Source organism: Salmo salar, chromosome 25 (genome assembly GCF_965601325.2).
Source record: "Salmo salar chromosome 25, fSalSal1, whole genome shotgun sequence".
NCBI lineage: Eukaryota > Metazoa > Chordata > Actinopteri > Salmoniformes > Salmonidae > Salmo > Salmo salar.
Window position 1 is genome coordinate 743,344 of NC_138315.1, and position 23,327 is coordinate 766,670.

Below are 23,327 nucleotides of genomic sequence, written 5' to 3' on the forward strand. Positions count from 1 at the left end.
TTTTTTTAGGCCTGTCCAGAATGTCGCTAGTTCGGCATGACCGGGGTCACTGTTTTTGTGTCACGAAAATGAAAAAAAAAAATCTGCAATTTTTGGTGAAAATGTTTGAAAAAAAATTTTTTAGGCCTGTCCAGAATGTCGCTAGTTCGGCATGATCGGAGTCATCGTTTTTGGTGACAAAAATAGAAATCTACAATTTTTTGTGAAAATGGTTTTAAAATGTTTTTTTTAGGCCTGTCCAGAATGTCGATAGTTCAGCATGACCGGGGTCACTGTTTTTGTGTCAAAAAATGAAAAAAAAAATCTGAGCTTTTTTGTGAAAATGGTTCTAAAATGTTTTTTTTTAGGCCTGTCCAAAATGTCGCTAGTTCGGCATGATCGGAGTCATCGTTTTTGGTGACAATATAGAAATCTGCAATTTTTTGTGAAAATGGTTTTAAAATGTTTTTTTAGGCCTGTCCAGAATGTTGATAGTTCGGTTACTGTTTTTGTGTCAAAAAATGAAAAAAAAAAATCTGAGCTTTTTTTGTGAAAATGGTTCTAAAATGTTTTTTTTTAGGCCTGTCCAAAATGTCGCTAGTTCTGCATGATCGGAGTCATCGTTTTTGGTGACAATATAGAAATCTGCAATTTTTTGTGAAAATGGTTTTAAAATGTTTTTTTAGGCCTATCCAGAATGTCGATAGTTCGGCATGACCGGGGTCACTTTTTTTTTGTCACTAAAATGAAAAAAAAAAAATCTGCAATTTTTGGTGAAAATGGTTTTAAAAATTTTTTTTAGGCCTGTCCAGAATGTTGCTTTTTCGGCATGATCGGAGTCATCGTTTTTAGGGACAAAATAGAAATCTACAATTTTTTGTGAAAATGGTTTTAAAATGTTTTTTTTAGGCCTGTCCAGAATGTCGCTAGTTCGGCATGACCGGGGTCACTGTTTTTGTGTCACTAAAATGAAGAAAAAAAAAAATCTGCAATTTTTTGTGAAAATGGTTTTACATTTTTTTTTTAGGCCTGTCCAGAATGTTGCTTTTTCGGCATGATCGGAGTCATCGTTTTTAGTGACAAAAATAGAAATCTACAATTTTTTGTGAAAATGGTTTTAAAATGTTTTTTTTAGGCCTGTCCAGAATGTCGATAGTTCAGCATGACCGGGGTCACTGTTTTTGTGTCAAAAAATGAAAAAAAAAATCTGAGCTTTTTTGTGAAAATGGTTCTAAAATGTTTTTTTTTAGGCCTGTCCAAAATGTCGCTAGTTCTGCATGATCGGAGTCATCGTTTTTGGTGACAAAAATAGAAATCTGCAATTTTTTGTGAAAATGGTTTTAAAATGTTTTTTTTAGGCCTGTCCAGAATGTCGCTTTTTCGGCATGATCGGAGTCATCGTTTTTAGGGACAAAATAGAAATCTGCAATTTTTTGTGAAAATGGTTTTAAAATGTTTTTTTAGGCCTATCCAGAATGTCGATAGTTCGGCATGACTGGGGTCACTGTTTTAGTGTCACGAAAATGAAAAAAAAAAATCGGCAATTTTTGGTGAAAATGGTTTTAAATTTTTTTTTTAGGCCTGTCCAGAATGTCGCTTTTTCGGCATGATCGGAGTCATCGTTTTTAGGGACAAAATAGAAATCTACAATTTTTTGTGAAAATGGTTTTAAAATGTTTTTTTTAGGCCTGTCCAGAATGTCGCTAGTTCGGCATGACCGGGGTCACTGTTTTTGTGTCACTAAAATGAAGAAAAAAAAAAATCTGCAATTTTTTGTGAAAATGGTTTTACATTTTTTTTTTAGGCCTGTCCAGAATGTTGCTTTTTCGGCATGATCGGAGTCATCGTTTTTAGTGACAAAAATAGAAATCTACAATTTTTTGTGAAAATGGTTTTAAAATGTTTTTTTTAGGCCTGTCCAGAATGTCGATAGTTCAGCATGACCGGGGTCACTGTTTTTGTGTCAAAAAATGAAAAAAAAAATCTGAGCTTTTTTGTGAAAATGGTTCTAAAATGTTTTTTTTTAGGCCTGTCCAAAATGTCGCTAGTTCTGCATGATCGGAGTCATCGTTTTTGGTGACAATATAGAAATCTGCAATTTTTTTGTGAAAATGGTTTTAAAATGTTTTTTTAGGCCTATCCAGAATGTCGATAGTTCGGCATGACCGGGGTCACTGTTTTTGTGTCACGAAAATGAAAAAAAAAAATCAGCAATTTTTGGTGAAAATGGTTTTACATTTTTTTTTTAGGCCTGTCCAGAATGTCGCTTTTTCGGCATGATCGGAGTCATCGTTTTTAGGGACAAAATAGAAATCTACAATTTTTTGTGAAAATGGTTTTAAAATGTTTTTTTTAGGCCTGTCCAGAATGTCGCTAGTTCGGCATGACCGGGGTCACTGTTTTGTGTCACTAAAATGAAGAAAAACAAAAATCTGCAATTTTTTGTGAAAATGGTTTTACATTTTTTTTTTAGGCCTGTCCAGAATGTCGCTTTTTCGGCATGATCGGAGTCATCGTTTTTAGTGACAAAAATAGAAATCTACAATTTTTTGTGAAAATGGTTTTAAAATGTTTTTTTTAGGCCTGTCCAGAATGTCGATAGTTCGGCATGACCGGGGTCACTGTTTTTGTGTCAAAAAATGAAAAAAAAAATCTGAGCTTTTTTGTGAAAATGGTTCTAAAATGTTTTTTTTTAGGCCTGTCCAAAATGTCGCTAGTTCTGCATGATCGGAGTCATCGTTTTTGGTGACAATATAGAAATCTGCAATTTTTTTGTGAAAATGGTTTTAAAATGTTTTTTTAGGCCTATCCAGAATGTCGCTAGTTCGGCATGACCGGGGTCACTGTTTTTGTGTCACTAAAATGAAGAAAAACAAAAATCTGCAATTTTTTGTGAAAATGGTTTTACATTTTTTTTTTAGGCCTGTCCAGAATGTCGCTTTTTCGGCATGATCGGAGTCATCGTTTTTAGTGACAAAAATAGAAATCTACAATTTTTTGTGAAAATGGTTTTAAAATGTTTTTTTTAGGCCTGTCCAGAATGTCGATAGTTCAGCATGACCGGGGTCACTGTTTTTGTGTCAAAAAATGAAAAAAAAAATCTGAGCTTTTTTGTGAAAATGGTTCTAAAATGTTTTTTTTTAGGCCTGTCCAAAATGTCGCTAGTTCTGCATGATCGGAGTCATCGTTTTTGGTGACAATATAGAAATCTGCAATTTTTTTGTGAAAATGGTTTTAAAATGTTTTTTTAGGCCTATCCAGAATGTCGATAGTTCGGCATGACCGGGGTCACTGTTTTTGTGTCACTAAAATGAAGAAAAACAAAAATCTGCAATTTTTTGTGAAAATGGTTTTACATTTTTTTTTTAGGCCTGTCCAGAATGTCGCTTTTTCGGCATGATCGGAGTCATCGTTTTTAGTGACAAAAATAGAAATCTACAATTTTTTGTGAAAATGGTTTTAAAATGTTTTTTTTAGGCCTGTCCAGAATGTCGATAGTTCAGCATGACCGGGGTCACTGTTTTTGTGTCAAAAAATGAAAAAAAAAATCTGAGCTTTTTTGTGAAAATGGTTCTAAAATGTTTTTTTTAGGCCTGTCCAAAATGTCGCTAGTTCGGCATGATCGGAGTCATCGTTTTTGGTGACAATATAGAAATCTGCAATTTTTTGTGAAAATGGTTTTAAAATGTTTTTTTAGGCCTGTCCAGAATGTCGATAGTTCGGCATGACCGGGGTCACTGTTTTTGTGTCACGAAAATGAAAAAAAAAAATCAGCGATTTTTGGTGAAAATGGTTTTAAAATTTTTTTTTAGGCCTGTCCAGAATGTCGCTTTTTCGGCATGATCGGAGTCATCGTTTTTAGGGACAAAATAGAAATCTACAATTTTTTGTGAAAATGGTTTTAAAATGTTTTTTTTAGGCCTGTCCAGAATGTCGCTAGTTCGGCATGACCGGGGTCACTGTTTTTGTGTCACTAAAATGAAGAAAAAAAAAAATCTGCAATTTTTTGTGAAAATGGTTTTACATTTTTTTTTTAGGCCTGTCCAGAATGTCGCTTTTTCGGCATGATCGGAGTCATCGTTTTTAGTGACAAAAATAGAAATCTACAATTTTTTGTGAAAATGGTTTTAAAATGTTTTTTTTAGGCCTGTCCAGAATGTCGATAGTTCAGCATGACCGGGGTCACTGTTTTTGTGTTAAAAAAATGAAAAAAAAAATCTGAGCTTTTTTGTGAAAATGGTTCTAAAATGTTTTTTTTTAGGCCTGTCCAAAATGTCGCTAGTTCTGCATGATCGGAGTCATCGTTTTTGGTGACAATATAGAAATCTGCAATTTTTTGTGAAAATGGTTTTAAAATGTTTTTTTAGGCCTGTCCAGAATGTCGATAGTTCGGTCACTGTTTTTGTGTCAAAAAATGAAAAAAAAAAATCTGAGCTTTTTTTGTGAAAATGGTTCTAAAATGTTTTTTTTTAGGCCTGTCCAAAATGTCGCTTTTTCGGCATGATCGGAGTCATCGTTTTTAGGGACAAAATAGAAATCTACAATTTTTTGTGAAAATGGTTTTAAAATGTTTTTTTTAGGCCTGTCCAGAATGTCGCTAGTTCGGCATGACCGGGGTCACTGTTTTTGTGTCACGAAAATGAAAAAAAAAAATCAGCAATTTTTGGTGAAAATGGTTTTAAATTTTTTTTTTAGGCCTGTCCAGAATGTCGCTTTTTCGGCATGATCGGAGTCATCGTTTTTAGGGACAAAATAGAAATCTACAATTTTTTGTGAAAATGGTTTTAAAATGTTTTTTTTAGGCCTGTCCAGAATGTCGCCAGTTCGGCATGACCGGGGTCACTGTTTTTGTGTCACTAAAATGAAGAAAAAAAGAAATCTGCAATTTATTGTGAAAATGGTTTTACATTTTTTTTTTAGGCCTGTCCAGAATGTCGCTTTTTCGGCATGATCGGAGTCATCGTTTTTACTGACAAAAATAGAAATCTACAATTTTTTGTGAAAATGGTTTTAAAATGTTTTTTTTAGGCCTGTCCAGAATGTCGATAGTTCAGCATGACCGGGGTCACTGTTTTTGTGTCAAAAAATGAAAAAAAAAATCTGAGCTTTTTTGTGAAAATGGTTCTAAAATGTTTTTTTTTAGGCCTGTCCAAAATGTCGCTAGTTCGGCATGATCGGAGTCATCGTTTTTGGTGACAATATAGAAATCTGCAAATTTTTTTGAAAATGGTTTTAAAATGTTTTTTTAGGCCTGTCCAGAATGTCGATAGTTCGGTCACTGTTTTTGTGTCAAAAAATGAAAAAAAAAATCTGAGCTTTTTTCGTGAAAATGGTTCGAAAATGTTTTTTTTTAGGCCTGTCCAAAATGTCGCTAGTTCGGCATGATCGGAGTCATCGTTTTTGGTGACAATATAGAAATCTGCAATTTTTTGTGAAAATGGTTTTAAAATGTTTTTTTAGGCCTATCCAGAATGTCGATAGTTCGGCATGACCGGGGTCACTGTTTTTGTGTCACGAAAATGAAAAAAAAAAATCAGCAATTTTTGGTGAAAATGGTTTTAAATTTTTTTTTTAGGCCTGTCCAGAATGTCGCTTTTTCGGCATGATCGGAGTCATCGTTTTTAGGGACAAAATAGAAATCTACAATTTTTTGTGAAAATGGTTTTAAAATGTTTTTTAGGCCTTTCCAGAATGTCGATAGTTCGGCATGACCGGGGTCACTGTTTTTGTGTCAAAAAATGAAAAAAAAAATCTGAGCTTTTTTTGTGAAAATGGTTTTAAAATGTATTTTTTAGGCCTGTCCAGAATGTCGCTAGTTCGGCATGACCGGGGTCACTGTTTTTGTGTCACGAAAATGAACAAAAAAAATCAGCAATTTTTGGTGAAAATGGTTTTAAAAAATTTTTTTAGGCCTGTCCAGAATGTCGCTAGTTCGGCATGATCGGAGTCATCGTTTTTGGTGACAAAAATAGAAATCTACATTTTTTTGTGGAAATGGTTTTAATTTTATTTTTTAGGCCTGTCCAGAATGTCGCTAGTTCGGCATGACCGGGGTCACTGTTTTTGTGTCACGAAAATGAAAAAAAAATATCTGCAATTTTTTGTGAAAATGGTTTTAAAATGTTTTTTTTAGGCCTGTCCAGAATGTCGATAGTTCGGCATGACCGGGGTCACTGTTTTTGTGTCAAAAAATGAAAAAAAGAATTCTGAGCTTTTTTTTGGAAAATGGTTCTAAAATGCTTTTTTTTTAGGCCTGTCCAAAATGTCGCTAGTTCGGCATGATTGGAGTCATCGTTTTTGGTGACAAAAATAGAAATCTACAATTTTTTGTGAAAATGGTTTTAAAATGTTTTTTTTTTAGGCCTGTCCAGAATGTCGCTAGTTCGGCATGACCGGGGTCACTGTTTTTGTGTCACCAAAATGAAAGAAAAAAAATCTGCAATTTTTTGTGAAAATGGTTTTACATTTTTTTTTAGGCCTGTCCAGAATGTCGCTTTTTCGGCATGATCGGAGTCATCGTTTTAAGTGACAAAAATAGAAATCTACAATTTTTTGTGAAAATGGTTTTAAAATGTTTTTTTTAGGCCTGTCCAGAATGTCGATAGTTCAGCATGACCGGGGTCACTGTTTTTGTGTCAAAAAATGAAAAAAAAAATCTGAGCTTTTTTGTGAAAATGGTTCTAAAATGTTTTTTTTAGGCCTGTCCAAAATGTCGCTAGTTCGGCATGATCGGAGTCATCGTTTTTAGGGACAATATAGAAATCTGCAATTTTTTGTGAAAATGGTTTTAAAATGTTTTTTTAGGCCTATCCATAATGTCGATAGTTCGGCATGACCGGGGTCACTGTTTTTGTGTCACGAAAATGAAAAAAAAAAATCAGCAATTTTTGGTGAAAATGGTTTAAAAAAAAAATTTTAGGCCTGTCCAGAATGTCGCTTTTTCGGCATGATCGGAGTCATCGTTTTTAGGGACAAAATAGAAATCTACAATTTTTTGTGAAAATGGTTTTAAAATGTTTTTTTTAGGCCTGTCCAGAATGTCGCTAGTTCGGCATGACCGGGGTCACTGTTTTTGTGTCACTAAAATGAAGAAGAAAAAAAAATCTGCAATTTTTTGTGAAAATGGTTTTAAAATGTTTTTTTAGGCCTGTCCAGAACGTCGATAGTTCGGCATGACCGGGGTCACTGTTTTTGTGTCAAAAAATGAAAAAAAAAATCTGAGCTTTTTTTGTGAAAATGGTTTTAAAATGTTTTTTTTAGGCCTGTCCAGAATGTCGCTAGTTCGGCATGACCGGGGTCACTGTTTTTGTGTCACGAAAATGAAAAAAAAAAATCTGCAATTTTTGGTGAAAATGGTTTTAAAAAAATTTTTTAGGCCTGTCCAGAATGTCGCTAGTTCGGCATGATCGGAGTCATCGTTTTTGGTGACAAAAACAGAAATCTACAATTTTTGGTGGAAATGGTTTTAATTTTATTTTTTAGGCCTGTCCAGAATGTCGCTAGTTCGGCATGACCGGGGTCACTGTTTTTGTGTCACGAAAATGAAAAAAAAATATCTGCAATTTTTTGTGAAAATGGTTTTAAAATGTTTTTTTTAGGCCTGTCCAGAATGTCGCTAGTTCGGCATGACCGGGGTCACTGTTTTTGTGTCACGAAAATGAAAAAAAAAAATCAGCAATTTTTGGTGAAAATGTTTGAAAAAAATTTTTTTAGGCCTGTCCAGAATGTCGCTAGTTCGGCATGATCGGAGTCATCGTTTTTGGTGACAAAAATAGAAATCTACAATTTTTTGTGAAAATGGTTTTAAAATGTTTTTTTTAGGCCTGTCCAGAATGTCGATAGTTCGGCATGACCGGGTCACTGTTTTTGTGTCACCAAAATGAAAGAAAAAAAATCTGCAATTTTTTGTGAAAATGGTTTTACATTTTTTTTTAGGCCTGTCCAGAATTTCGCTTTTTCGGCATGATCGGAGTCATCGTTTTAAGTGACAAAAATAGAAATCTACAATTTTTTGTGAAAATGGTTTTAAAATGTTTTTTTTAGGCCTGTCCAGAATGTCGATAGTTCAGCATGACCGGGGTCACTGTTTTTGTGTCAAAAAATGAAAAAAAAAATCTGAGCTTTTTTGTGAAAATGGTTCTAAAATGTTTTTTTTTAGGCCTGTCCAAAATGTCGCTAGTTCGGCATGATCGGAGTCATCGTTTTTGGTGACAATATAGAAATCTGCAATTTTTTGTGAAAATGGTTTTAAAATGTTTTTTTAGGCCTGTCTAGAATGTTGATAGTTCGGTTACTGTTTTTGTGTCAAAAAATGAAAAAAAAAAATCTGAGCTTTTTTTGTGAAAATGGTTCTAAAATGTTTTTTTTTAGGCCTGTCCAAAATGTCGCTAGTTCTGCATGATCGGAGTCATCGTTTTTGGTGACAATATAGAAATCTGCAATTTTTTGTGAAAATGGTTTTAAAATGTTTTTTTAGGCCTATCCAGAATGTCGATAGTTCGGCATGACCGGGGTCACTTTTTTTTTGTCACTAAAATGAAAAAAAAAAAATCTGCAATTTTTGGTGAAAATGGTTTTAAAAAAATTTTTTAGGCCTGTCCAGAATGTCGCTTTTTCGGCATGATCGGAGTCATCGTTTTTAGGGACAAAATAGAAATCTACAATTTTTTGTGAAAATGGTTTTAAAATGTTTTTTTTAGGCCTGTCCAGAATGTCGCTAGTTCGGCATGACCGGGGTCACTGTTTTTGTGTCACTAAAATGAAGAAAAAAAAAAATCTGCAATTTTTTGTGAAAATGGTTTTACATTTTTTTTTTAGGCCTGTCCAGAATGTTGCTTTTTCGGCATGATCGGAGTCATCGTTTTTAGTGACAAAAATAGAAATCTACAATTTTTTGTGAAAATGGTTTTAAAATGTTTTTTTTAGGCCTGTCCAGAATGTCGATAGTTCAGCATGACCGGGGTCACTGTTTTTGTGTCAAAAAATGAAAAAAAAAATCTGAGCTTTTTTGTGAAAATGGTTCTAAAATGTTTTTTTTTAGGCCTGTCCAAAATGTCGCTAGTTCTGCATGATCGGAGTCATCGTTTTTGGTGACAATATAGAAATCTGCAATTTTTTTGTGAAAATGGTTTTAAAATGTTTTTTTAGGCCTATCCAGAATGTCGATAGTTCGGCATGACTGGGGTCACTGTTTTAGTGTCACGAAAATGAAAAAAAAAAATCGGCAATTTTTGGTGAAAATGGTTTTAAATTTTTTTTTTAGGCCTGTCCAGAATGTCGCTTTTTCGGCATGATCGGAGTCATCGTTTTTAGGGACAAAATAGAAATCTACAATTTTTTGTGAAAATGGTTTTAAAATGTTTTTTTTAGGCCTGTCCAGAATGTCGATAGTTCAGCATGACCGGGGTCACTGTTTTTGTGTCAAAAAATGAAAAAAAAAATCTGAGCTTTTTTGTGAAAATGGTTCTAAAATGTTTTTTTTTAGGCCTGTCCAAAATGTCGCTAGTTCTGCATGATCGGAGTCATCGTTTTTGGTGACAATATAGAAATCTGCAATTTTTTTGTGAAAATGGTTTTAAAATGTTTTTTTAGGCCTATCCAGAATGTCGATAGTTCGGCATGACCGGGGTCACTGTTTTTGTGTCACGAAAATGAAAAAAAAAAATCAGCAATTTTTGGTGAAAATGGTTTTACATTTTTTTTTTAGGCCTGTCCAGAATGTCGCTTTTTCGGCATGATCGGAGTCATCGTTTTTAGGGACAAAATAGAAATCTACAATTTTTTGTGAAAATGGTTTTAAAATGTTTTTTTTAGGCCAGTCCAGAATGTCGCTAGTTCGGCATGACCGGGGTCACTGTTTTTGTGTCACTAAAATGAAGAAAAACAAAAATCTGCAATTTTTTGGTGAAAATGGTTTTAAATTTTTTTTTTAGGCCTGTCCAGAATGTCGCTTTTTCGGCATGATCGGAGTCATCGTTTTTAGGGACAAAATAGAAATCTACAATTTTTTGTGAAAATGGTTTTAAAATGTTTTTTTTAGGCCTGTCCAGAATGTCGCCAGTTCGGCATGACCGGGGTCACTGTTTTTGTGTCACTAAAATGAAGAAAAAAAGAAATCTGCAATTTATTGTGAAAATGGTTTTACATTTTTTTTTTAGGCCTGTCCAGAATGTCGCTTTTTCGGCATGATCGGAGTCATCGTTTTTACTGACAAAAATAGAAATCTACAATTTTTTGTGAAAATGGTTTTAAAATGTTTTTTTTAGGCCTGTCCAGAATGTCGATAGTTCAGCATGACCGGGGTCACTGTTTTTGTGTCAAAAAATGAAAAAAAAAATCTGAGCTTTTTTGTGAAAATGGTTCTAAAATGTTTTTTTTTAGGCCTGTCCAAAATGTCGCTAGTTCGGCATGATCGGAGTCATCGTTTTTGGTGACAATATAGAAATCTGCAAATTTTTTTGAAAATGGTTTTAAAATGTTTTTTTAGGCCTGTCCAGAATGTCGATAGTTCGGTCACTGTTTTTGTGTCAAAAAATGAAAAAAAAAATCTGAGCTTTTTTTGTGAAAATGGTTCGAAAATGTTTTTTTTTAGGCCTGTCCAAAATGTCGCTAGTTCGGCATGATCGGAGTCATCGTTTTTGGTGACAATATAGAAATCTGCAATTTTTTGTGAAAATGGTTTTAAAATGTTTTTTTAGGCCTATCCAGAATGTCGATAGTTCGGCATGACCGGGGTCACTGTTTTTGTGTCACGAAAATGAAAAAAAAAAATCAGCAATTTTTGGTGAAAATGGTTTTAAATTTTTTTTTTAGGCCTGTCCAGAATGTCGCTTTTTCGGCATGATCGGAGTCATCGTTTTTAGGGACAAAATAGAAATCTACAATTTTTTGTGAAAATGGTTTTAAAATGTTTTTTAGGCCTTTCCAGAATGTCGATAGTTCGGCATGACCGGGGTCACTGTTTTTGTGTCAAAAAATGAAAAAAAAAATCTGAGCTTTTTTTGTGAAAATGGTTTTAAAATGTATTTTTTAGGCCTGTCCAGAATGTCGCTAGTTCGGCATGACCGGGGTCACTGTTTTTGTGTCACGAAAATGAACAAAAAAAATCAGCAATTTTTGGTGAAAATGGTTTTAAAAATTTTTTTAGGCCTGTCCAGAATGTCGCTAGTTCGGCATGATCGGAGTCATCGTTTTTGGTGACAAAAATAGAAATCTACATTTTTTTGTGGAAATGGTTTTAATTTTATTTTTTAGGCCTGTCCAGAATGTCGCTAGTTCGGCATGACCGGGGTCACTGTTTTTGTGTCACGAAAATGAAAAAAAAATATCTGCAATTTTTTGTGAAAATGGTTTTAAAATGTTTTTTTTAGGCCTGTCCAGAATGTCGATAGTTCGGCATGACCGGGGTCACTGTTTTTGTGTCAAAAAATGAAAAAAAGAATTCTGAGCTTTTTTTTGGAAAATGGTTCTAAAATGCTTTTTTTTTAGGCCTGTCCAAAATGTCGCTAGTTCGGCATGATTGGAGTCATCGTTTTTGGTGACAAAAATAGAAATCTACAATTTTTTGTGAAAATGGTTTTAAAATGTTTTTTTTTTAGGCCTGTCCAGAATGTCGCTAGTTCGGCATGACCGGGGTCACTGTTTTTGTGTCACCAAAATGAAAGAAAAAAAATCTGCAATTTTTTGTGAAAATGGTTTTACATTTTTTTTTAGGCCTGTCCAGAATGTCGCTTTTTCGGCATGATCGGAGTCATCGTTTTAAGTGACAAAAATAGAAATCTACAATTTTTTGTGAAAATGGTTTTAAAATGTTTTTTTTAGGCCTGTCCAGAATGTCGATAGTTCAGCATGACCGGGGTCACTGTTTTTGTGTCAAAAAATGAAAAAAAAAATCTGAGCTTTTTTGTGAAAATGGTTCTAAAATGTTTTTTTTAGGCCTGTCCAAAATGTCGCTAGTTCGGCATGATCGGAGTCATCGTTTTTAGGGACAATATAGAAATCTGCAATTTTTTGTGAAAATGGTTTTAAAATGTTTTTTTAGGCCTATCCATAATGTCGATAGTTCGGCATGACCGGGGTCACTGTTTTTGTGTCACGAAAATGAAAAAAAAAAATCAGCAATTTTTGGTGAAAATGGTTTAAAAAAAAAATTTTAGGCCTGTCCAGAATGTCGCTTTTTCGGCATGATCGGAGTCATCGTTTTTAGGGACAAAATAGAAATCTACAATTTTTTGTGAAAATGGTTTTAAAATGTTTTTTTTAGGCCTGTCCAGAATGTCGCTAGTTCGGCATGACCGGGGTCACTGTTTTTGTGTCACTAAAATGAAGAAGAAAAAAAAATCTGCAATTTTTTGTGAAAATGGTTTTAAAATGTTTTTTTAGGCCTGTCCAGAACGTCGATAGTTCGGCATGACCGGGGTCACTGTTTTTGTGTCAAAAAATGAAAAAAAAAATCTGAGCTTTTTTTGTGAAAATGGTTTTAAAATGTTTTTTTTAGGCCTGTCCAGAATGTCGCTAGTTCGGCATGACCGGGGTCACTGTTTTTGTGTCACGAAAATGAAAAAAAAAAATCTGCAATTTTTGGTGAAAATGGTTTTAAAAAAAATTTTTAGGCCTGTCCAGAATGTCGCTAGTTCGGCATGATCGGAGTCATCGTTTTTGGTGACAAAAACAGAAATCTACAATTTTTGGTGGAAATGGTTTTAATTTTATTTTTTAGGCCTGTCCAGAATGTCGCTAGTTCGGCATGACCGGGGTCACTGTTTTTGTGTCACGAAAATGAAAAAAAAATATCTGCAATTTTTTGTGAAAATGGTTTTAAAATGTTTTTTTTAGGCCTGTCCAGAATGTCGCTAGTTCGGCATGACCGGGGTCACTGTTTTTGTGTCACGAAAATGAAAAAAAAAAATCAGCAATTTTTGGTGAAAATGTTTGAAAAAAATTTTTTTAGGCCTGTCCAGAATGTCGCTAGTTCGGCATGATCGGAGTCATCGTTTTTGGTGACAAAAATAGAAATCTACAATTTTTTGTGAAAATGGTTTTAAAATGTTTTTTTTAGGCCTGTCCAGAATGTCGATAGTTCGGCATGACCGGGTCACTGTTTTTGTGTCACCAAAATGAAAGAAAAAAAATCTGCAATTTTTTGTGAAAATGGTTTTACATTTTTTTTTAGGCCTGTCCAGAATTTCGCTTTTTCGGCATGATCGGAGTCATCGTTTTAAGTGACAAAAATAGAAATCTACAATTTTTTGTGAAAATGGTTTTAAAATGTTTTTTTTAGGCCTGTCCAGAATGTCGATAGTTCAGCATGACCGGGGTCACTGTTTTTGTGTCAAAAAATGAAAAAAAAAATCTGAGCTTTTTTGTGAAAATGGTTCTAAAATGTTTTTTTTTAGGCCTGTCCAAAATGTCGCTAGTTCGGCATGATCGGAGTCATCGTTTTTGGTGACAATATAGAAATCTGCAATTTTTTGTGAAAATGGTTTTAAAATGTTTTTTTAGGCCTGTCTAGAATGTTGATAGTTCGGTTACTGTTTTTGTGTCAAAAAATGAAAAAAAAAAATCTGAGCTTTTTTTGTGAAAATGGTTCTAAAATGTTTTTTTTTAGGCCTGTCCAAAATGTCGCTAGTTCTGCATGATCGGAGTCATCGTTTTTGGTGACAATATAGAAATCTGCAATTTTTTGTGAAAATGGTTTTAAAATGTTTTTTTAGGCCTATCCAGAATGTCGATAGTTCGGCATGACCGGGGTCACTTTTTTTTTGTCACTAAAATGAAAAAAAAAAAATCTGCAATTTTTGGTGAAAATGGTTTTAAAAAAATTTTTTAGGCCTGTCCAGAATGTCGCTTTTTCGGCATGATCGGAGTCATCGTTTTTAGGGACAAAATAGAAATCTACAATTTTTTGTGAAAATGGTTTTAAAATGTTTTTTTTAGGCCTGTCCAGAATGTCGCTAGTTCGGCATGACCGGGGTCACTGTTTTTGTGTCACTAAAATGAAGAAAAAAAAAAATCTGCAATTTTTTGTGAAAATGGTTTTACATTTTTTTTTTAGGCCTGTCCAGAATGTTGCTTTTTCGGCATGATCGGAGTCATCGTTTTTAGTGACAAAAATAGAAATCTACAATTTTTTGTGAAAATGGTTTTAAAATGTTTTTTTTAGGCCTGTCCAGAATGTCGATAGTTCAGCATGACCGGGGTCACTGTTTTTGTGTCAAAAAATGAAAAAAAAAATCTGAGCTTTTTTGTGAAAATGGTTCTAAAATGTTTTTTTTTAGGCCTGTCCAAAATGTCGCTAGTTCTGCATGATCGGAGTCATCGTTTTTGGTGACAATATAGAAATCTGCAATTTTTTTGTGAAAATGGTTTTAAAATGTTTTTTTAGGCCTATCCAGAATGTCGATAGTTCGGCATGACTGGGGTCACTGTTTTAGTGTCACGAAAATGAAAAAAAAAAATCGGCAATTTTTGGTGAAAATGGTTTTAAATTTTTTTTTTAGGCCTGTCCAGAATGTCGCTTTTTCGGCATGATCGGAGTCATCGTTTTTAGGGACAAAATAGAAATCTACAATTTTTTGTGAAAATGGTTTTAAAATGTTTTTTTTAGGCCTGTCCAGAATGTCGATAGTTCAGCATGACCGGGGTCACTGTTTTTGTGTCAAAAAATGAAAAAAAAAATCTGAGCTTTTTTGTGAAAATGGTTCTAAAATGTTTTTTTTTAGGCCTGTCCAAAATGTCGCTAGTTCTGCATGATCGGAGTCATCGTTTTTGGTGACAATATAGAAATCTGCAATTTTTTTGTGAAAATGGTTTTAAAATGTTTTTTTAGGCCTATCCAGAATGTCGATAGTTCGGCATGACCGGGGTCACTGTTTTTGTGTCACGAAAATGAAAAAAAAAAATCAGCAATTTTTGGTGAAAATGGTTTTACATTTTTTTTTTAGGCCTGTCCAGAATGTCGCTTTTTCGGCATGAACGGAGTCATCGTTTTTAGGGACAAAATAGAAATCTACAATTTTTTGTGAAAATGGTTTTAAAATGTTTTTTTTAGGCCAGTCCAGAATGTCGCTAGTTCGGCATGACCGGGGTCACTGTTTTTGTGTCACTAAAATGAAGAAAAACAAAAATCTGCAATTTTTTGTGAAAATGGTTTTACATTTTTTTTTTAGGCCTGTCCAGAATGTCGCTTTTTCGGCATGATCGGAGTCATCGTTTTTAGTGACAAAAATAGAAATCTACAATTTTTTGTGAAAATGGTTTTAAAATGTTTTTTTTAGGCCTGGCCAGAATGTCGATAGTTCAGCATGACCGGGGTCACTGTTTTTGTGTCAAAAAATGAAAAAAAAAATCTGAGCTTTTTTGTGAAAATGGTTCTAAAATGTTTTTTTTAGGCCTGTCCAAAATGTCGCTAGTTCGGCATGATCGGAGTCATCGTTTTTGGTGACAATATAGAAATCTGCAATTTTTTGTGAAAATGGTTTTAAAATGTTTTTTTAGGCCTGTCCAGAATGTCGATAGTTCGGTCACTGTTTTTGTGTCAAAAAATGAAAAAAAAAAATCTGAGCTTTTTTTGTGAAAATGGTTCTAAAATGTTTTTTTTTAGGCCTGTCCAAAATGTCGCTAGTTCTGCATGATCGGAGTCATCGTTTTTGGTGACAATATAGAAATCTGCAATTTTTTGTGAAAATGGTTTTAAAATGTTTTTTTAGGCCTATCCAGAATGTCGATAGTTCGGCATGACCGGGGTCACTTTTTTTTTGTCACTAAAATGAAAAAAAAAAAATCTGCAATTTTTGGTGAAAATGGTTTTAAAAAAATTTTTTAGGCCTGTCCAGAATGTCGCTTTTTCGGCATGATCGGAGTCATCGTTTTTAGGGACAAAATAGAAATCTACAATTTTTTGTGAAAATGGTTTTAAAATGTTTTTTTTAGGCCTGTCCAGAATGTCGCTAGTTCGGCATGACCGGGGTCACTGTTTTTGTGTCACGAAAATGAAAAAAAAAAATCGGCAATTTTTGGTGAAAATGGTTTTAAATTTTTTTTTTAGGCCTGTCCAGAATGTCGCTTTTTCGGCATGATCGGAGTCATCGTTTTTAGGGACAAAATAGAAATCTACAATTTTTTGTGAAAATGGTTTTAAAATGTTTTTTTTAGGCCTGTCCAGAATGTCGATAGTTCAGCATGACCGGGGTCACTGTTTTTGTGTCAAAAAATGAAAAAAAAAATCTGAGCTTTTTTGTGAAAATGGTTCTAAAATGTTTTTTTTTAGGCCTGTCCAAAATGTCGCTAGTTCTGCATGATCGGAGTCATCGTTTTTAGGGACAAAATAGAAATCTACAATTTTTTGTGAAAATGGTTTTAAAATGTTTTTTTTAGGCCTGTCCAAAATGTCGCTAGTTCTGCATGATCGGAGTCATCGTTTTTGGTGACAATATAGAAATCTGCAATTTTTTTGTGAAAATGGTTTTAAAATGTTTTTTTAGGCCTATCCAGAATGTCGATAGTTCGGCATGACCGGGGTCACTGTTTTTGTGTCACGAAAATGAAAAAAAAAAATCAGCAATTTTTGGTGAAAATGGTTTTACATTTTTTTTTTAGGCCTGTCCAGAATGTCGCTTTTTCGGCATGATCGGAGTCATCGTTTTTAGGGACAAAATAGAAATCTACAATTTTTTGTGAAAATGGTTTTAAAATGTTTTTTTTAGGCCAGTCCAGAATGTCGCTAGTTCGGCATGACCGGGGTCACTGTTTTTGTGTCACTAAAATGAAGAAAAACAAAAATCTGCAATTTTTTGGTGAAAATGGTTTTACATTTTTTTTTTAGGCCTGTCCAGAATGTCGCTTTTTCGGCATGATCGGAGTCATCGTTTTTAGGGACAAAATAGAAATCTACAATTTTTTGTGAAAATGGTTTTAAAATGTTTTTTAGGCCTGTCCAGAATGTCGATAGTTCGGCATGACCGGGGTCACTGTTTTTGTGTCAAAAAATGAAAAAAAAAATCTGAGCTTTTTTTGTGAAAATGGTTTTAAAATGTATTTTTTAGGCCTGTCCAGAATGTCGCTAGTTCGGCATGACCGGGGTCACTGTTTTTGTGTCACGAAAATGAACAAAAAAAATCAGCAATTTTTGGTGAAAATGGTTTTAAAAATTTTTTTTAGGCCTGTCCAGAATGTCGCTAGTTCGGCATGATCGGAGTCATCGTTTTTGGTGACAAAAATAGAAATCTACATTTTTTTGTGGAAATGGTTTTAAATTGTTATTTTTTAGGCCTGTCCAGAATGTCGCTAGTTCGGCATGACCGGGGTCACTGTTTTTGTGTCAAAAAATGAAAAAAAGAATTCTGAGCTTTTTTTTGGAAAATGGTTCTAAAATGCTTTTTTTTTAGGCCTGTCCAAAATGTCGCTAGTTCGGCATGATTGGAGTCATCGTTTTTGGTGACAAAAATAGAAATCTACAATTTTTTGTGAAAATGGTTTTAAAATGTTTTTTTTTTAGGCCTGTCCAGAATGTCGCTAGTTCGGCATGACCGGGGTCACTGTTTTTGTGTCACCAAAATGAAAGAAAAAAAATCTGCAATTTTTTGTGAAAATGGTTTTACATTTTTTTTTAGGCCTGTCCAGAATGTCGCTTTTTCGGCATGATCGGAGTCATCGTTTTAAGTGACAAAAATAGAAATCTACAATTTTTTGTGAAAATGGTTTTAAAATGTTTTTTTTAGGCCTGTCCAGAATGTCGATAGTTCAGCATGACCGGGGTCACTGTTTTTGTGTCAAAAAATGAAAAAAAAAATCTGAGCTTTTTTGTGAAAATGGTTCTAAAATGTTTTTTTTAGGCCTGTCCAAAATGTCGCTAGTTCGGCATGATCGGAGTCATCGTTTTTAGGGACAATATAGAAATCTGCAATTTTTTGTGAAAATGGTTTTAAAATGTTTTTTTAGGCCTATCCATAATGTCGATAGTTCGGCATGACCGGGGTCACTGTTTTTGTGTCACGAAAATGAAAAAAAAAAATCAGCAATTTTTGGTGAAAATGGTTTAAAAAAAAATTTTTAGGCCTGTCCAGAATGTCGCTTTTTCGGCATGATCGGAGTCATCGTTTTTAGGGACAAAATAGAAATCTACAATTTTTTGTGAAAATGGTTTTAAAATGTTTTTTTTAGGCCTGTCCAGAATGTCGCTAGTTCGGCATGACCGGGGTCACTGTTTTTGTGTCACTAAAATGAAGAAGAAAAAAAAATCTGCAATTTTTTGTGAAAATGGTTTTAAAATGTTTTTTTAGGCCTGTCCAGAACGTCGATAGTTCGGCATGACCGGGGTCACTGTTTTTGTGTCAAAAAATGAAAAAAAAAATCTGAGCTTTTTTTGTGAAAATGGTTTTAAAATGTTTTTTTTAGGCCTGTCCAGAATGTCGCTAGTTCGGCATGACCGGGCTCACTGTTTTTGTGTCACGAAAATGAAAAAAAAAAATCTGCAATTTTTGGTAAAATGGTTTTAAAAAATTTTTTTAGGCCTGTCCAGAATGTCGCTAGTTCGGCATGATCGGAGTCATCGTTTTTGGTGACAAAAACAGAAATCTACAATTTTTGGTGGAAATGGTTTTAATTTTATTTTTTAGGCCTGTCCAGAATGTCGCTAGTTCGGCATGACCGGGGTCACTGTTTTTGTGTCACGAAAATGAAAAAAAAATATCTGCAATTTTTTGTGAAAATGGTTTTAAAATGTTTTTTTTAGGCCTGTCCAGAATGTCGCTAGTTCGGCATGACCGGGGTCACTGTTTTTGTGTCACGAAAATGAAAAAAAAAAATCAGCAATTTTTGGTGAAAATGTTTGAAAAAAATTTTTTTAGGCCTGTCCAGAATGTCGCTAGTTCGGCATGATCGGAGTCATCGTTTTTGGTGACAAAAATAGAAATCTACAATTTTTTGTGAAAATGGTTTTAAAATGTTTTTTTTAGGCCTGTCCAGAATGTCGATAGTTCGGCATGACCGGGGTCACTGTTTTTGTGTCACCAAAATGAAAGAAAAAAAATCTGCAATTTTTTGTGAAAATGGTTTTACATTTTTTTTTAGGCCTGTCCAGAATTTCGCTTTTTCGGCATGATCGGAGTCATCGTTTTAAGTGACAAAAATAGAAATCTACAATTTTTTGTGAAAATGGTTTTAAAATGTTTTTTTTAGGCCTGTCCAGAATGTCGATAGTTCAGCATGACCGGGGTCACTGTTTTTGTGTCAAAAAATGAAAAAAAAAATCTGAGCTTTTTTGTGAAAATGGTTCTAAAATGTTTTTTTTTAGGCCTGTCCAAAATGTCGCTAGTTCGGCATGATCGGAGTCATCGTTTTTGGTGACAATATAGAAATCTGCAATTTTTTGTGAAAATGGTTTTAAAATGTTTTTTTAGGCCTGTCCAGAATGTTGATAGTTCGGTTACTGTTTTTGTGTCAAAAAATGAAAAAAAAAAATCTGAGCTTTTTTTGTGAAAATGGTTCTAAAATGTTTTTTTTTAGGCCTGTCCAAAATGTCGCTAGTTCTGCATGATCGGAGTCATCGTTTTTGGTGACAATATAGAAATCTGCAATTTTTTGTGAAAATGGTTTTAAAATGTTTTTTTAGGCCTATCCAGAATGTCGATAGTTCGGCATGACCGGGGTCACTTTTTTTTTGTCACTAAAATGAAAAAAAAAAAATCTGCAATTTTTGGTGAAAATGGTTTTAAAAAAATTTTTTAGGCCTGTCCAGAATGTCGCTTTTTCGGCATGATCGGAGTCATCGTTTTTAGGGACAAAATAGAAATCTACAATTTTTTGTGAAAATGGTTTTAAAATGTTTTTTTTTAGGCCTGTCCAGAATGTCGCTAGTTCGGCATGACCGGGGTCACTGTTTTTGTGTCACTAAAATGAAGAAAAAAAAAAATCTGCAATTTTTTGTGAAAATGGTTTTACATTTTTTTTTTAGGCCTGTCCAGAATGTTGATAGTTCAGCATGACCGGGGTCACTGTTTTTGTGTCAAAAAATGAAAAAAAAAATCTGAGCTTTTTTGTGAAAATGGTTCTAAAATGTTTTTTTTTAGGCCTGTCCAAAATGTCGCTAGTTCTGCATGATCGGAGTCATCGTTTTTGGTGACAATATAGAAATCTGCAATTTTTTTGTGAAAATGGTTTTAAAATGTTTTTTTAGGCCTATCCAGAATGTCGATAGTTCGGCATGACTGGGGTCACTGTTTTAGTGTCACGAAAATGAAAAAAAAAAATCGGCAATTTTTGGTGAAAATGGTTTTAAATTTTTTTTTTAGGCCTGTCCAGAATGTCGCTTTTTCGGCATGATCGGAGTCATCGTTTTTAGGGACAAAATAGAAATCTACAATTTTTTGTGAAAATGGTTTTAAAATGTTTTTTTTAGGCCTGTCCAGAATGTCGATAGTTCAGCATGACCGGGGTCACTGTTTTTGTGTCAAAAAATGAAAAAAAAAATCTGAGCTTTTTTGTGAAAATGGTTCTAAAATGTTTTTTTTTAGGCCTGTCCAAAATGTCGCTAGTTCTGCATGATCGGAGTCATCGTTTTTGGTGACAATATAGAAATCTGCAATTTTTTTGTGAAAATGGTTTTAAAATGTTTTTTTAGGCCTATCCAGAATGTCGATAGTTCGGCATGACCGGGGTCACTGTTTTTGTGTCACGAAAATGAAAAAAAAAAATCAGCAATTTTTGGTGAAAATGGTTTTACATTTTTTTTTTAGGCCTGTCCAGAATGTCGCTTTTTCGGCATGATCGGAGTCATCGTTTTTAGGGACAAAATAGAAATCTACAATTTTTTGTGAAAATGGTTTTAAAATGTTTTTTTTAGGCCAGTCCAGAATGTCGCTAGTTCGGCATGACCGGGGTCACTGTTTTTGTGTCACTAAAATGAAGAAAAACAAAAATCTGCAATTTTTTGTGAAAATGGTTTTACATTTTTTTTTTAGGCCTGTCCAGAATGTCGCTTTTTCGGCATGATCGGAGTCATCGTTTTTAGTGACAAAAATAGAAATCTACAATTTTTTGTGAAAATGGTTTTAAAATGTTTTTTTTAGGCCTGGCCAGAATGTCGATAGTTCAGCATGACCGGGGTCACTGTTTTTGTGTCAAAAAATGAAGAAAAAAAATCTGAGCTTTTTTGTGAAAATGGTTCTAAAATGTTTTTTTTAGGCCTGTCCAAAATGTCGCTAGTTCGGCATGATCGGAGTCATCGTTTTTGGTGACAATATAGAAATCTGCAATTTTTTGTGAAAATGGTTTTAAAATGTTTTTTTAGGCCTGTCCAGAATGTCGATAGTTCGGTCACTGTTTTTGTGTCAAAAAATGAAAAAAAAAAATCTGAGCTTTTTTTGTGAAAATGGTTCTAAAATGTTTTTTTTTAGGCCTGTCCAAAATGTCGCTAGTTCGGCATGATCGGAGTCATCGTTTTTGGTGACAATATAGAAATCTGCAATTTTTGGTGAAAATGGTTTTAAAATGTTTTTTTAGGACTATCCAGAATGTCGATAGTTCGGCATGACCGGGGTCACTGTTTTTGTGTCACGAAAATGAAAAAAAAAAATCAGCGATTTTTGGTGAAAATGGTTTTAAATTTTTTTTTTAGGCCTGTCCAGAATGTCGCTTTTTCGGCATGATCGGAGTCATCGTTTTTAGGGACAAAATAGAAATCTACAATTTTTTGTGAAAATGGTTTTAAAATGTTTTTTTTAGGCCTGTCCAGAATGTCGCTAGTTCGGCATGACCGGGGTCACTGTTTTTGTGTCACGAAAATGAAAAAAAAAAATCTGCAATTTTTGGTGAAAATGGTTTTACATTTTTTTTTTAGGCCTGTCCAGAATGTCGCTTTTTCGGCATGATCGGAGTCATCGTTTTTAGGGACAAAATAGAAATCTACAATTTTTTGTGAAAATGGTTTTAAAATGTTTTTTTTAGGCCTGTCCAGAATGTCGCTAGTTCGGCATGAGCGGGGTCACTGTTTTTGTGTCACTAAAATGAAGAAAAACAAAAATCTGCAATTTTTTGTGAAAATGGATTTAAATTTTTTTTTTAGGCCTGTCCAGAATGTCGCTTTTTCGGCATGATCGGAGTCATCGTTTTTAGTGACAAAAATAGAAATCTACAATTTTTTGTGAAAATGGTTTTAAAATGTTTTTTTTAGGCCTGTCCAGAATGTCGATAGTTCAGCATGACCGGGGTCACTGTTTTTGTGTCAAAAAATGAAAAAAAAAATCTGAGCTTTTTTGTGAAAATGGTTCTAAAATGTTTTTTTTTAGGCCTGTCCAAAATGTCGCTAGTTCTGCATGATCGGAGTCATCGTTTTTGGTGACAATATAGAAATCTGCAATTTTTTTGTGAAAATGGTTTTAAAATGTTTTTTTAGGCCTATCCAGAATGTCGATAGTTCGGCATGACCGGGGTCACTGTTTTTGTGTCACGAAAATGAAAAAAAAAAATCAGCAATTTTTGGTGAAAATGGTTTTACATTTTTTTTTTAGGCCTGTCCAGAATGTCGCTTTTTCGGCATGATCGGAGTCATCGTTTTTAGTGACAAAAATAGAAATCTACAATTTTTTGTGAAAATGGTTTTAAAATGTTTTTTTTAGGCCTGTCCAGAATGTCGATAGTTCAGCATGACCGGGGTCACTGTTTTTGTGTCAAAAAATGAAAAAAAAAATCTGAGCTTTTTTGTGAAAATGGTTCTAAAATGTTTTTTTTAGGCCTGTCCAAAATGTCGCTAGTTCGGCATGATCGGAGTCATCGTTTTTGGTGACAATATAGAAATCTGCAATTTTTTGTGAAAATGGTTTTAAAATGTTTTTTTAGGCCTGTCCAGAATGTCGATAGTTCGGTCACTGTTTTTGTGTCAAAAAATGAAAAAAAAAAATCTGAGCTTTTTTTGTGAAAATGGTTCTAAAATGTTTTTTTTTAGGCCTGTCCAAAATGTCGCTAGTTCGGCATGATCGGAGTCATCGTTTTTGGTGACAATATAGAAATCTGCAATTTTTTGTGAAAATGGTTTTAAAATGTTTTTTTAGGACTATCCAGAATGTCGATAGTTCGGCATGACCGGGGTCACTGTTTTTGTGTCACGAAAATGAAAAAAAAAAATCAGCGATTTTTGGTGAAAATGGTTTTAAATTTTTTTTTTAGGCCTGTCCAGAATGTCGCTTTTTCGGCATGATCGGAGTCATCGTTTTTAGGGACAAAATAGAAATCTACAATTTTTTGTGAAAATGGTTTTAAAATGTTTTTTTTAGGCCTGTCCAGAATGTCGCTAGTTCGGCATGACCGGGGTCACTGTTTTTGTGTCACGAAAATGAAAAAAAAAAATCTGCAAT